This window comes from Myotis myotis, unplaced genomic scaffold (genome assembly GCF_014108235.1).
Source record: "Myotis myotis isolate mMyoMyo1 unplaced genomic scaffold, mMyoMyo1.p scaffold_m19_p_4, whole genome shotgun sequence".
NCBI lineage: Eukaryota > Metazoa > Chordata > Mammalia > Chiroptera > Vespertilionidae > Myotis > Myotis myotis.
The window spans coordinates 9985281-9998516 of record NW_023416346.1 but is presented as its reverse complement, the minus strand read 5'-3'; the positions used below and the strand labels follow the sequence as shown (position 1 = coordinate 9998516).

The 13236-nt window shown below is 38.7% G+C and overlaps 1 long non-coding RNA gene across 1 annotated transcript in view; it reads right to left on the bottom strand.

Moving 5' to 3' along the window:
• LOC118653958 overlaps positions 1-13235 on the bottom strand; it is a 35195-nt gene extending 21960 nt beyond the window's left edge. Inside the window, exon 1 of the long non-coding RNA XR_004966933.1 lies at positions 12872-13235. This is a non-coding gene — a long non-coding RNA (uncharacterized LOC118653958). The remainder of the gene's footprint in view (positions 1-12871) is intronic.
• Between the last annotated feature and the right edge of the window lies 1 nt (position 13236).

The following is a 13236-nucleotide window of genomic DNA, read 5'->3' as shown; positions in this document are numbered from 1 at the left end:
TATTAACCCTGGATCAAATATATGATTGGCAAATATTTGCCCTATTTCAGAGGTTACCTTTTCATTTTGTTGATGGTTTCCTTTGCTGTGAGTTAAACAGCAACACTCTTCTCATGACTTTTTGTTATATGAGAATTTGTCATCATGTGTTAAACCAGTTTAGTCAAGATCTTCTGTTTTAGTAAAGAAAAGTGGCTTATCTGAGAATTCTCCCTGTGCCAGGGGTTTGTTTTATGTTCATTCTGAGTTACCAAGAAGGCAAGAAGCAGCTACCTACTGGCTTATGGGGTCCTTCTGGAGACAATAAAGAGGCCTCACACATCCCATTGGTACCCTCAGAAGGTTCACAAACCCATGGAGGCAATAGTGCCAGTTCCTTCAATAGCAAGCAAATTGAGGCATGCCATTGTAGCACCAGTGATTGAAGACGAACCTGTGAGGGTGGCCTTTATTCATTGAGAGTCTATCATTTTCATTCCTGTGAGCACAGCACACCTATGAATAATAGGGTATGTAAATTTAAAAAAAGAAAGAAAATTCTAGAAATAGCACCAACGCTGCCCCTTCACCCAATGCCATCATGACAAGCCAAAGACAGACTAGAACCCCAATGATCTGGCATCCCTTCCCTCCACAGTGATTGTGGCTTACCCAGGCACAGTGTGAATGCCTCCTTATAGGACAATGTTAGGCTGTGTGTGTCTTTCACCCAAAGGAAAACAGGAGGACTAGAATTAGTATCTTAGGACTCACCCAGCTCTGACACCCAGCTGGTGGGTCACCACATACAACAGTTCTGGGCTATAATCAGGGCTCATCTCCCACAGTTAATCCGTTAGAAAATAACTATATTTTCTCTGGTCAAGGAGGAGTGGAGGAGGGTGATATGGATCTACAACTGATGATATGTCCCAGGCAAATGAGGAGAAATTAAAATAGCTGTTGATGTAAAAAGCCAGGTCATTTTAAGAGAGATTATATAAAACAGAAATGGGATTTAGGGGGAAAAAATGACAGAAGCAAGTATAGGGCTGCTCTGAGAATTATAAGAGAGCATTTCCACTTCTCCTTACCAATATTTTAGAACAAATTGGAATTACCATAAAAGGGGAAACTACCAAGGACCATATGGATACTAGGGTTACTTTATCTATTCTTAACCCTACCCAATTAAATCACTCTCTCCCTCAGAATAAAGCTTCTGTACAAATTGTAGGGGTATCTAACCAATCAAGGTCTGTTTTTAAGTCAGAACCTATTATTCCCTTCCAGCTAGGGAACATGTTACGGAGCAATACATATTCTTATAGTCAAATCTGCCCCAATTCACCTGATTGGGCGAGATTTTCTTGAAAGGTATTCAAAACTAAATAAGTCAGGCACTGAAACAATTGAGAAAATAATGATTTTAAAGGAGCCTCAACAACAGGAAACTAATCTTGAGACTGAATGTTTGCTACAAAATGTTCCTATGAAATTCTGGGCTCTTTTCAGTATGGATATTGGCAAAATTAAGTTAGCTATTCCAGTTAAAATAACTATTGACAATACTTTACCTTTACTTAATTTTTGTCAATATCCTTTAAGACTTGATGCACTGGCCAGAATCAAACTCATTATACAAAATTACTTAAAGAGAGGGCTTATCATCCCATGCATGAGCCCCTGTAATACTCCTATCCTTCTAGTAAAGAAACCCAATGGGAAAGAATGGACATTTGTACAATATCTCAGAGCTGTAAACAAAATAGTTATTCCTAGACATCCTGTGGTTCCAAATCCACATACTCTGTTACCTTCCATTCCTATGTATTGTCAATAGTTTCTAGTAATAGATTTATGTAGTATTTTTTTTTTCAGCATTCCTATAGAAAAAGGCAGTCATTATCTTTTTGCCTTCACCTGGGAAGGTCACCAATTCACCTTGACCACAATTCCCCAGTGTTATATAGAGTCCCATATATTTCTCTCAAATACTAAAGGCTGATTTAAATGATGTTGAAATTCACAGATATTCTACTCTGATCTAATATGTAGAGGATTTACTTTTATGCTCCAGGGCATTATTAGACTCCCCAAAGGATACAGTTTATCTAAGGATTGTTTTTTTAGTTTCTCTTTCTGAGAGTTCATTATTGGTGTATAAAAATGCCATAGATTTCTGGGTGGTAATTTTGTATCCTGCTACATTGCCAAATTCATTTATTAAATCTAGTAGTTTTTTGGTGGACTCTTTAGGGTTTTCTAAGTACAATATCATGTCATCTGTGAATAATGACAGTTTTATGCTCTCCTTTCCAATTTGAATGCCTTTTATTTCTTCTTGTCTGATCACTGGGCTAGGACTTCCAGTACTATGTTGAATAAGAGTGGTGAAAGCAGACATCCCTGTCTTGTTCCTGTTCTTAAGGGAAATGCTTTTAGTTTTTGCCCATTGGGTATGATGTTGGCTGTAGGTTTATCATATAAGGCTTTTATTATTTTAAGGTATGATCCCTCTATTCCCACTTTGCTGAGACTATCAAAACTGGGTGTTGGATTTTGTCAAATGCTTTTTAAAAATCTATTGATATGATCATGTGATTTTTGTCTTTCAATTTGTTTATGTGATGTATCACATTTATTGATTTTCAAGTAATGTACAGGCCTTGCATCCCTGGAATAAATCCCACTTGATCATGGTGTATAATCTTTTTAATATATTGCTGGATCTGATTTGCTAATATTTTGTTGAGGATTTTAGCATCTATGTTCATCAGGGATATTGGCCTGTAATTCTCTTTCTTGTACTGCCTTTATCTGGTTTTGGAATTAAGATAATGCTGACCTCATAAAAAGAGATTGGAAGTGTTCCTTCCTCTTGGATTTTTTGGAATAGTTTGAGGTGTACAGGTGTTATTTCTTCTATGAATATTTGGTAAAACTCCCCTGTGAAGCCATGTGGACCAGGACTTTTGTTTGCTGGGAGTTTTTTGTTTACTGCTTCAATTTCATCAATTGTTATCAGCCTATTCAGTTTTCTTTTTTATCTTTCCTGATTCCGCTTTGGAAGATTGTAATTTTCTAGGAAATTTGTCCATTTCGTCCAGGTTGTCCAGCTTGTTGGCATATAGTTGGTCATTATTTTCTTACAATCCGTTGTATTTCTGTAGTGTCAGCTGTTACTTCACCTCATTTGTTTCTTATTCTATTTATCTGGGTTCTCTCTTTGTTTCTTGATGAGTCTGGCTAAAGGTTCATCAATCTTGTTATCTTTTTAAAGAACCAGCTCTTGGTTTCATTGATCTTTTGTATTGTGGTGGTTGGTTTGTTTGTGTGTGTGTTTGTTTGTCTCTATGTCATTTATTTCTGCTCTAATCTTTATTATTTCCTCCCTTCTTCTTACCCTGGGCTTTTATTGTTTCTCTCTTTCTAATTCTTTAAGTTTTAGGGTTAGATCGTTTATTAGAAAATTTTCTTATTTCTTGAGGTAGCCTGTAGTGCTGTGACCTTCCCTCTCAGGCCTACTTTCACTGTGTCCCATAGATTTGGATTTTGTTATGAGTTCCTTTTCATTTGTTTCCAGGGAGTTTTTTGTTTATTCCTTGGACCTCATTGATAACCCATTCATTGTTTAATCAACAAGTCTTTCTTGGCTCCTATATAGGAAAGTATATTGATGGGGCCTCCCATGTTGGTCTGTGTAAGGATACCATATACCCAACCAATTGCATGTTAGTAATGGTCAGATGAAATAAACAATGCAAATTATCTCACACCTAGTAGTGTTGGCAGCAGGGAAAACAGCACCAGGTGTTAGACTGGTGGGGTCAGGCTGGACCTGAGTTCAGCAACCACACTACTTGAATTCTGGTTAGGAAAGAATTCAGAGCCAAGACTCAAACTATAAGAGAACATTTATTTAGAAAATCACAGAGGTAGAAGAAGTAATTCGTAGAAGAAATGGGCTTAGAAAATAAGTTATAGAGGCAAAGGAAGGGCCCCTGGAGCTTATGGAGAGAGTGAGGGGAACACGAGGCTGTACTCTCAGGAGAAAGGGAGTGCTCCCCTCTATTCTAAGGGTTTTTAAGGTGGAGATTTTAGGGAAGGTCCCAGGGGAAGATCTCAATAGAATATTCAGCAGTTTTTCAATCGTGTGCTGATTGATTCAGTGCCAGGGCTGGGGTCATTATTCAATGCAGCTTGTCCTGAGTTAGCTGTGATATCCCTTGTCTAGTTTTGCTGCTTTTCCAGATCTGGAGCTGAAATACAACTGAGGCCCAGTTGTTATCTCTGGGAACGAAAAGTCAGGAGGTGTAAACCGAATGACCAGTGATTTGAAAGGTCAGGGGGTCCAAATAGTATGACCAGTGATATGCTAAGTGAGGAAAGGTCACCCTGGGAATGAGGTCCCACCCTACAATTGTAGTGTCAGTTGTTACTTCACCTCATTTGAGCTTTCCGCTCTAGTGTCCTTCTGTACCTGGCTCAATGTCCTTGCTATGCTCATGTCTGTCTAACTGCCTATCACAGTAGTGCTCAATAAATATTGATGCATTCAAGTTATCACCTTGCTCTTATCTACTCTACACACACACACACACACACACACACACACACACACACACACACACCACACACCACACACCACAAATTCTACTCAAATCTGTTTTTTATTTCTATGAAAATCCTCCAATCATAGAAGAGATTACCGACAGATATAAATCACACCCCCTTTTACTCCCTTCTTAAACTTTAAAGGCAGTTCACTTTAACTTATAAGGTCTCTGTGGTGATCACAAGATTAAAACAACAGAGACTGTATGAAATAGCAATTGCCACAGAGCAGAATCTATTTTATCATCAGAAGAATATTATGGCCAGTGGTAGACTACCTGTTTTAATACTTTATAATAAAAAACATGAACAGATTTATTCAATTGTATATGTGGAAATGTACAGATAAGAGGCTAAAAGTGTTTATATAACATTCAAATAGAAAAACTGCTCTGAGCTGCCTGCTGCTGTCAAGAGAGTGCAGTCTACATTTTTTACACTAGGGGCAGCAACATATAAGAAATGGCTCTTTATTCCCATGACATTTTTAATGGACTGTAATATTTGACCAAAAACAAATACATATTAATTAGAAATTGAAAGACTGATATTTTGAGACCAATTTTCTGGAATTTAAGGAGGACCTCTAGTGGAAGATGTTGATTGGTGTGGTATATACTTTTGTTGCTTTTAAAGCTCGATGAAATGATGCCTTTGTCTCTCAGTGTGAGACGCAGCAAAGGGCCAAATGGGAGAATAGCATGCAGCAGGGTCTGGATTCAAAGTCATTACACAGAGTGATTCTCAACTAAACTTCTAGAAAAATCTCTCTGTTTATCTTTGTGTATTTATATAGTGTATATAAAAGAATTATAAGGATGAATGAGTCTGTTTGTTTGGTTAAACCTATCTTCCAGGTAACTCCATATTGCTTTCCACAGTGGCTGCACCAGTCTGCATTCCCGCTAACAGTGCACAAGAATTCCCTTTTCTCCACATCCTCTCCAACACTTGTTGTTTGTTGATTTATTGATGGTAGCCATTCTGAGAGGTGTGAGGTGATATCTCCTTGTGGTTTTAATTTGCATCTCTCTGATGATGAGTGACATGGAGGATTTTTTCATGTCTATTGGCCATCTGTATGTCCTTTTGGGAGAAGTGTCTATTCAGGTCCTTTGCCCATTTTTTTTAATTGGATTGTTTGGTGGTTTTTTTGGTGTTGAGTTTTATAAGTCCTTTATAAATTTTGGATATTAACCCCTTATTAGATGTATCATTGGCAAATATGTTCTCCCATTTAGTGGGTTGTCTTTTCATGTTGTTGATGGACATGGAGAGTATTATACTAAGTGAAATAAGTGAGTCAGAGAAAGACAAGTACCATATGATTTCACTTATATGTGGAATCTAATGAACAAAATAAACCAACAAACAAAATAGAAACAGACTCATAGATACAGAGAACAGACTGACAGCTGTCAGAGGGGAGGGGGATGGGGAGCTGGGTGAAAACTGTGAAGAGATTAAACAAAAAACCCTCATAGACACAGACAATAGTATGGTGATTACCAGCAGGAAAATAAGTTGGGGGAGGTAGAAGTGAGTAAAGGAGGGATAAATGGTGATGGAAGGAGACTTGACAAGATGGTGAACATATAATACAACATACAGATGATGTATTATAGAATTGTACAACTGAAACATATATAATTTTATTAACCAGTCACCCTGATAAATTTAATAGAAAATTAAAAACACCCATCCTCCATAAGGTTTTGCATTTTGAATACCAATTTTGTTTTTATCTCACAAGCTGAGGAATCAAGCATATTCAGCTTCAGTTTCCTTGGCAACCAAACTGCTTCCTGTCTAGACTTCTGGTCATGAGAAGAGAGAAAAGGAAAAACAAAGAATGGGGGAGGGAAGCTAAAAATGTTATACCTTATCTCCCTTGCCTTTCCCTACCACAGTCTAATAATTCTCTACCACTCTAGCCATTATCCACCAAAAATAAATTAAATCTGTGGATGATGTTGAGTGAGATTAATTCCACATGTAAAGTCCAAATTCCCTTGCTCCCATCAATGCATCAGGGATAAAATCTAAGGTTTTCTTTCTTTTTGAAAAAACATATTTTTTATTGATTTCAGAGAAGAAGAGAGAGGGAGGGAGGGAGAGAGAGAGAGAGAGAGGGAGAGAGAGAGAGAGAGAGGGGGAGAGAGAGAGAGAGAGAGGGAGAGAGAGAGAGAGAGAGAGAGAGAGAGACATCAATGATGAGAGAGAATCATTGACTGGCTACCTCCTGTATGCACAGCATTGGGGATCAAGCCCACAATCCAGGCATGTGCCCTGACCGGGAATCGAATCCTAACCTCCTGGTTCATAGGTTGATGCTCAACCACTGAGTCACACCAGCTGGGCTCTGAGGTTTTCTTGACAAGAGACCCTAGACTAAGAACCTTGGCAGAATAGACATCTTTATTTCTACTCTTTCTTGCCTCTCTTTCTTTCTGAATTATAGAATAGGATTTTTATCACTAATCATAGAAAACAGCTCCATACTTTTTTGTTCTCCTATTCCATCCCCTTATATCTACTGAAATGAGTGAAGGCAGAGAAGAAATTTGACCCACGGAAGAGACAGGGGCCAGCACTACTCCTGGAATCCCTACATGGTGAGCTATTCCAGAGCAGAGGTTCTCAGTCACTCCCATCAATGCCTCCACATTGCGTTATAAAGGAAGGCTTTTTGTTTGAGACCTGCCTTCATCTTCTCCAATCTAGCATTGTGTGCTCACTCTAAACCATCCTCATTGGCATCCATGCCACCATTCTAATTCTCAACCTCTACTATGAATCCTCCCATAGTAAACCATTTTGTGACCCTTATCACACTTCGAAGGGGCTTCCTAGAAATCCAACTATCTGGGATAAACTTCAATGCTAGCAAACCTCAGATATATGCCCTTAGATTGGCTGTATCATCCTGGCCTCAGGATTCTCCATTTCTGGATTCTAATTTTTAGTTGCAACAGAGTGCAAGGATACATTCAAGTCCTCTCTTTCTTGGCCTAAAATACTCCTACCCCTTATAGGGGTCTGGACATCAGAGCCTCCAAATTCTCTCCCATGCACCCCCATCCTTTCTTACCCCCAGTTTTCCCATTCCCCGCCCCCCCCCCCCAGAGCATCAGGGAGCAGGAGATGCAGGATAAGGATATCATTGCCAATATTTTCACTGTGAAAAATAGATCAATTTGCCCTAGCCAGTTTGGCTCAGTGGATAGAGCATCGGCCTGCAGACTGAAGGGTCTGGGTTTGATTCTAGTCAAGGGCACGTACTGCAGTTGCAGGCTTGATCCCTGTGCGAGAGACAACCGATTGATGTGTCTCTCTCACACTGATGTTTCTCTCTTTCTGTCTCTTCCTCTTCTTTCTACTCTAAAAATCAATGGAAAAAATCCTCAGGTGAGGATTAATAAAATAAAATTTAAAAAGAAAAAGAAAACAGCAATTTGAAGGAAGCAACCAAAGTTTAAATTGTGAGGAAAGAGCTTGATTAGCTGAAGATATGTTTATAATTTTATCTCTATTCCAAATGATTCGGGTATCCCTACTGATATAAGGTCCAGTCCTAGCCTCCCTCTCAGAGGTCCAGTTGTAGGCTGGAGCTGAGACCCTATACTCCACTCCACAACAGCTACCTTCACCCGTATTCATTGGTTTAAAACAACAAAAAACTTCTAAGTTATCTTGGGGTGAAGATAAAATTTTTAAAATGCAATTACATGATAATTTGAGTTACAATCAGTGAAAACATTATAAATTCAGAGTTGAAGGAACCATTCAAATCTATCCTCCGGCTAATTATCATCTTGAACTGTTTTTTTCTTTTAAATAAGAGAAACTAAAAAAAAAAAAAAAACAAAAAAAAAAAAAAAAAAAAAAAAAAAACCAAACACAATAACACTAAATTTTCAAAATTGTTCAACAAGCAAGACTGAGGAAAGCAAAATAGACAGTAGAGAAAATAGCAGCAATCTTTGAAATAGTAAATAAAAAAAAATTGTTAAAATGTTATCTGATAATTATGTGAAAAACCACAAAAACAGAGTGGACTCAAATAAATAAAATCAGAAATGAAAGAGAACTGACACCTCAGAAATACAAAGGATAGCCCAGCTGTCCTGGCTTAGTGTTTGAACATCAACCTATGAACCAGGAGGTCACGGTTCAATTCCCGATCAGGGCACATGCCCGGGTTGCAGGCTCGATCCCCAGTGTGAGTGTGCAGAAGGCAGCCTATCCATGATTCTCTCTCATCATTGATGTTTCTATCTCTCCCACCCTCTCCCTTCTTCTCTGAAATCAATAAAAATAAAATACAAAGGATTGTAAGAAAATACTATAACCAACTATATGTCAAGGAATTGGACAAACTCGGCAAAATGGATAAATTTCTAGAAACATACAATCTTCTGAAAATGAATCAGGAAGAATAAAAAAACCTGAATAGACCAATTACAAATAATTAAATCAAAGCAGTAATAATAATAACAATAGCCCTAACCGGGTTGGCTCAGTGGATAGAGCATCAGCCTGTGGACTGATGGGTCCCGGGTTCGATTCTGTTCAAGGGCATGTACCTTGGTTGCAGGCACATCCCCAGTTGGGGGTTTGCAGGAGGCAGCTGATCAATGTTTCTATCTCATCGGTGTTTCTAACTCTCTATCCCTCTCCCTTCCTCTCTGTAAAAAAATCAATAAAATTTATTTAAAATAATAATAATAACAACAATAACAATAATAGTGGAGAAACCAAGATGGCGGCATAGGTAAACACCGGAGATTGCTGCCTCGCACAACCACTTCAAAAATACAACTAAAAGACGGAATGGACATCACCCAGAACCACAGGAAGGCTGGCTGAGTGGAAATTCCACAACTAGAAGGAAAGAGAAAAGCATACTGAGACTCAGAGGAGACCCGGTGCGGAAGTAAAATACTAAGGTGCGGAGGTGCGTGCGGAGCGGGCTGGCGGCTGAGGGCGCGGTTGTCGTTTTCAATCAGGAGGGAGTCTCAGGCTCTGAGCTCCAGTTCCGGGCGAGTCTCTACGGACCCAGACTTATACGGAAGAAGCGGGACTGTCTGGAAGCGGGCGGAACTCGAGGGCAGCTTTCTCTCCGAGGGGCTTGCAGGGATTACCGGGACATTGAGAAGCAAAACCTCTGAGGGCAAGACTGAGAGCAGCCATAACTGCTAGCCCTGCCCTGTTGATCCTGTGGGACTCGCCCCGCCCAAGCCCTGCAGGGAGGCTTTTGCTGGATAGCCTCAGGCAAAGGCTAGATTAACACCTCCCTAGAGATCCAGGAGCCAGGAAGCCCAGAGGTCAGAGTGGGACCATCCAGTTTGCAGCTCAGTGGAAACATAAAGGACACGCTCAGGGGCAGACTCAGTGAGCACCAAAGCCCCATTGAAGCAAGTCTTGCCCCAGAGGGGTGTCTCCAGCACAGAAGTTCTCCCACTGCAGAAACAGCTGATTCTCACAGCCAATTGGCCTGGAGGCCAATTCTCCCAGTGATACCTACAACAATCAAGGCTTAACTACAACAAGACTGTGCACAAAGCCCACAAGGGGGTGCACCAAGAGTGTCCTCCTCAGGTAATTGGGGAGGCTGAACCACTGGGCCCTAGAGGACACTCAGCACAGAAAACCACTTTATCAACACAGGGAAGCATAAAAAATGCAGAGACAAAGAAAAAGGACACAAATGACAGAAATGGAGGAAAGCAAACTACTGGATATAGAGTTCAAAACCAGCAGACTAGTGGGGGGTGTGCAGGAGGCAGCTGATCGACGTTTCTCTCTCATTGATGTTTCTAGCTCTCTATCCCTCTTCCTTCCTCTCTGTAAAAAAATCAAAAAAATATATTTTTTAAAAAACTCTGGGGCAATATCCCCAATAAACAGACGCTAAAATCCTCAACAATATATTAATAAACTGGATCCAGCAATACATTAAAAAGATCATACACCACGATCAAGTGGGATTTATTCCAGAGATGCAAGGTTAGTACAATATTAGCAAATCAATAAATGTGATACATCCACATAAACAAAATGAAGGATAAAAATCACATAATCATATCAACAAATGCAGAAAAAGCATTTGATAAAACCAAAACCCATTTATGATAAAAACTCTCAGTAAAGTGGGAATGGAGGGATCATATCTCAACATAATAAAGGCCATATATGACAAACCAACAGTCAATATCATATTCAATGGGCAAAACCTTAAAAGTGTTTCCCTTAAGTTCATGAACAAGACAGGATGCCCACTTTCACCACTCTCATACAACATAGTATTGGGAGAAGTACTAGCCACAGCAATCGGATAAGACAAACAAATAAAAGGCATCCAAATGGAAAAGGAGGAAGTAAAACTGTCATTATTCACAGATGGCATGATATTGTACATAGAAAACTGTAAATACTCCATCAGAAAAAACTTCTAGATCTAATAAATGAATTAAGCAAAGTAGCTGGATACAAAAATATTCAGAAATTGGTGGCATTTTTATATACCAATAATGAACTATCAGAAATAGAAATTAAGAAAACCATCTCACTTACTATTGCAACAAAAACATAAAGTACCTAGGAATAAATTTAACCAATGAGGTAAAAGACCTGTCCTAGGGAAATTATGAGATACTGAAGAAAGAAATTGAGAAAGACACAAATAAAGCATGGATAGGAAAAATTAGCATCATTAAAATGCCCATACTACTCAAAGCAATTTTCAGATTGATTGCAATTCCTATTAAAATACTAATGGCATGTCTCACAGATCTAGAATAAATATTCCAAAAGTGTATATGGAAGCAAAAAAGACCCCAAATAGCCTCAGCAATCTTGAGAAAGAAGAAGAAAGTTGGAGGTATCACACTACCTGATATCAAACTAGGCCATAGTAATAAAATCAGCATGGTATTGACACAAGAACAGGCATATAGATCAATGAAACAGAATAGATAGCACAGAAATAAACCCATGTTTTTATGGGCAATTAATGTTTGACGAAGGAGGCCAGAACATACAATGGGGTAAAGACAGTCTCTTTAACAAATGGTGTTGGGAAAATTGGACAGACACATGCAAAAAAATAAAACTGGACTACCAACTTACACCATACACAAAAATAAACTTAAAATTGATTAAATACTTAAATATAAGTCACAAACCATTAAAATCCTAGCATAAAACATAGGCAGTATAATTTCAGGCATTTCTCACAGCAATATTTTTGCTGATATATCTCCTGAGACAAGGGAAACAAAAGAAAAGGTAAACAAATGGGACTACATCAAACTAAAAAGCTTTTGCACAGCAAAAGAAACCATTAACAAAATAGAAACGGTACCCACTGAATGGGAGATCGTATTTGCCAATGATATATCTGATAAGGAGTTAATATCCAACATATATGAAGAATTTATACTACTCAACACCAAGAAGACAAACAACCCAATTAAAAACATAGGCAATGGATTAGTTTAAATACTTCTCCAAAAAGGACATACAGATGGCCAATAGAAATATGAAAAAATCTTCAATGTCACTAATCATCACAGAGATGAAGATTAAAAGCATAATGTGATATCACCTCATGCCTGTCAGAATGGTTTTCATCAATAAATCAACAAACAACAAGTGTTGGCGAGGATGTGGAGAAAAGGGAATCCTAGTGCACTGTTGATGGGATTGCAGATTGGTGCAGCCACTATGGAAAACAGTATGGAGTTTCCTCAAAAAGTTAAAAATCAAACTTCCTTTTTGATACAGTGATTCCACTTCTGGGAATATATCTGAAGAAACCCAAAATGCTAATTTGAAAGAATATATGCACTCCTCTGTTCAATGTAGCATTATTTACAATAGCCAAGATCTGGAAACAATCCAAATACCCATCAGTAGACGAGTAGATAAAAAAAGCTGTGGTACATTTACACAATGGAATACTTCACTGTAAAAATGAAGAAAACCTTACCTTTTCTTACAGCATGGATGGACCCGGAGATTATTTTGCCAAGTGAAATAAGCCAGTCAGAGAAAGATAAATGCCATATGATCTCACTTATATGTGGAATCTAATGAACCAAATAAACTGAGGAACAAAATAGAAACAGAGGCATGGATACATGGAACAGACTGACAGCTGTCAGAGGGGAGGGGGGTTGGGGAGCTGGTGAAAAAAAGTGAAGGGATTAAACAAAAAAAGCATGGATCTGAAAGCAAACTGCCTGGGTTCAGAGTTGGGCTATGTACTTACTAGCTGGCTAATTATCAGTTAGTTACCTCATCTTCTTAGCTTGTTTCTTCATCTGTAACCTGGGGATAATAATACCTATCTTGTAAGGTCCTTATGAGGATAAACTAAATTAATCCATGTAAAGAGAGCCCTTCCTACTCATGCTACAGTTGCTTTTGAGTTTTATTGCCCACCTTTTATAGCTGAGGAAACTGAGGGTCAGAGAGGTCATTTTGCTCAAGGTGCCTTAGCTATATATGGATGATCTGATTCCAAAGTCCAGCAAGATCATTTTACTGCATCAGAGGAAGAAGAGAAAGAAAGAAAATAGAAAGGGGAGACCTAATGCTGGGAGAGAGAGGACTACATTGGGTTTTATCTCTAAG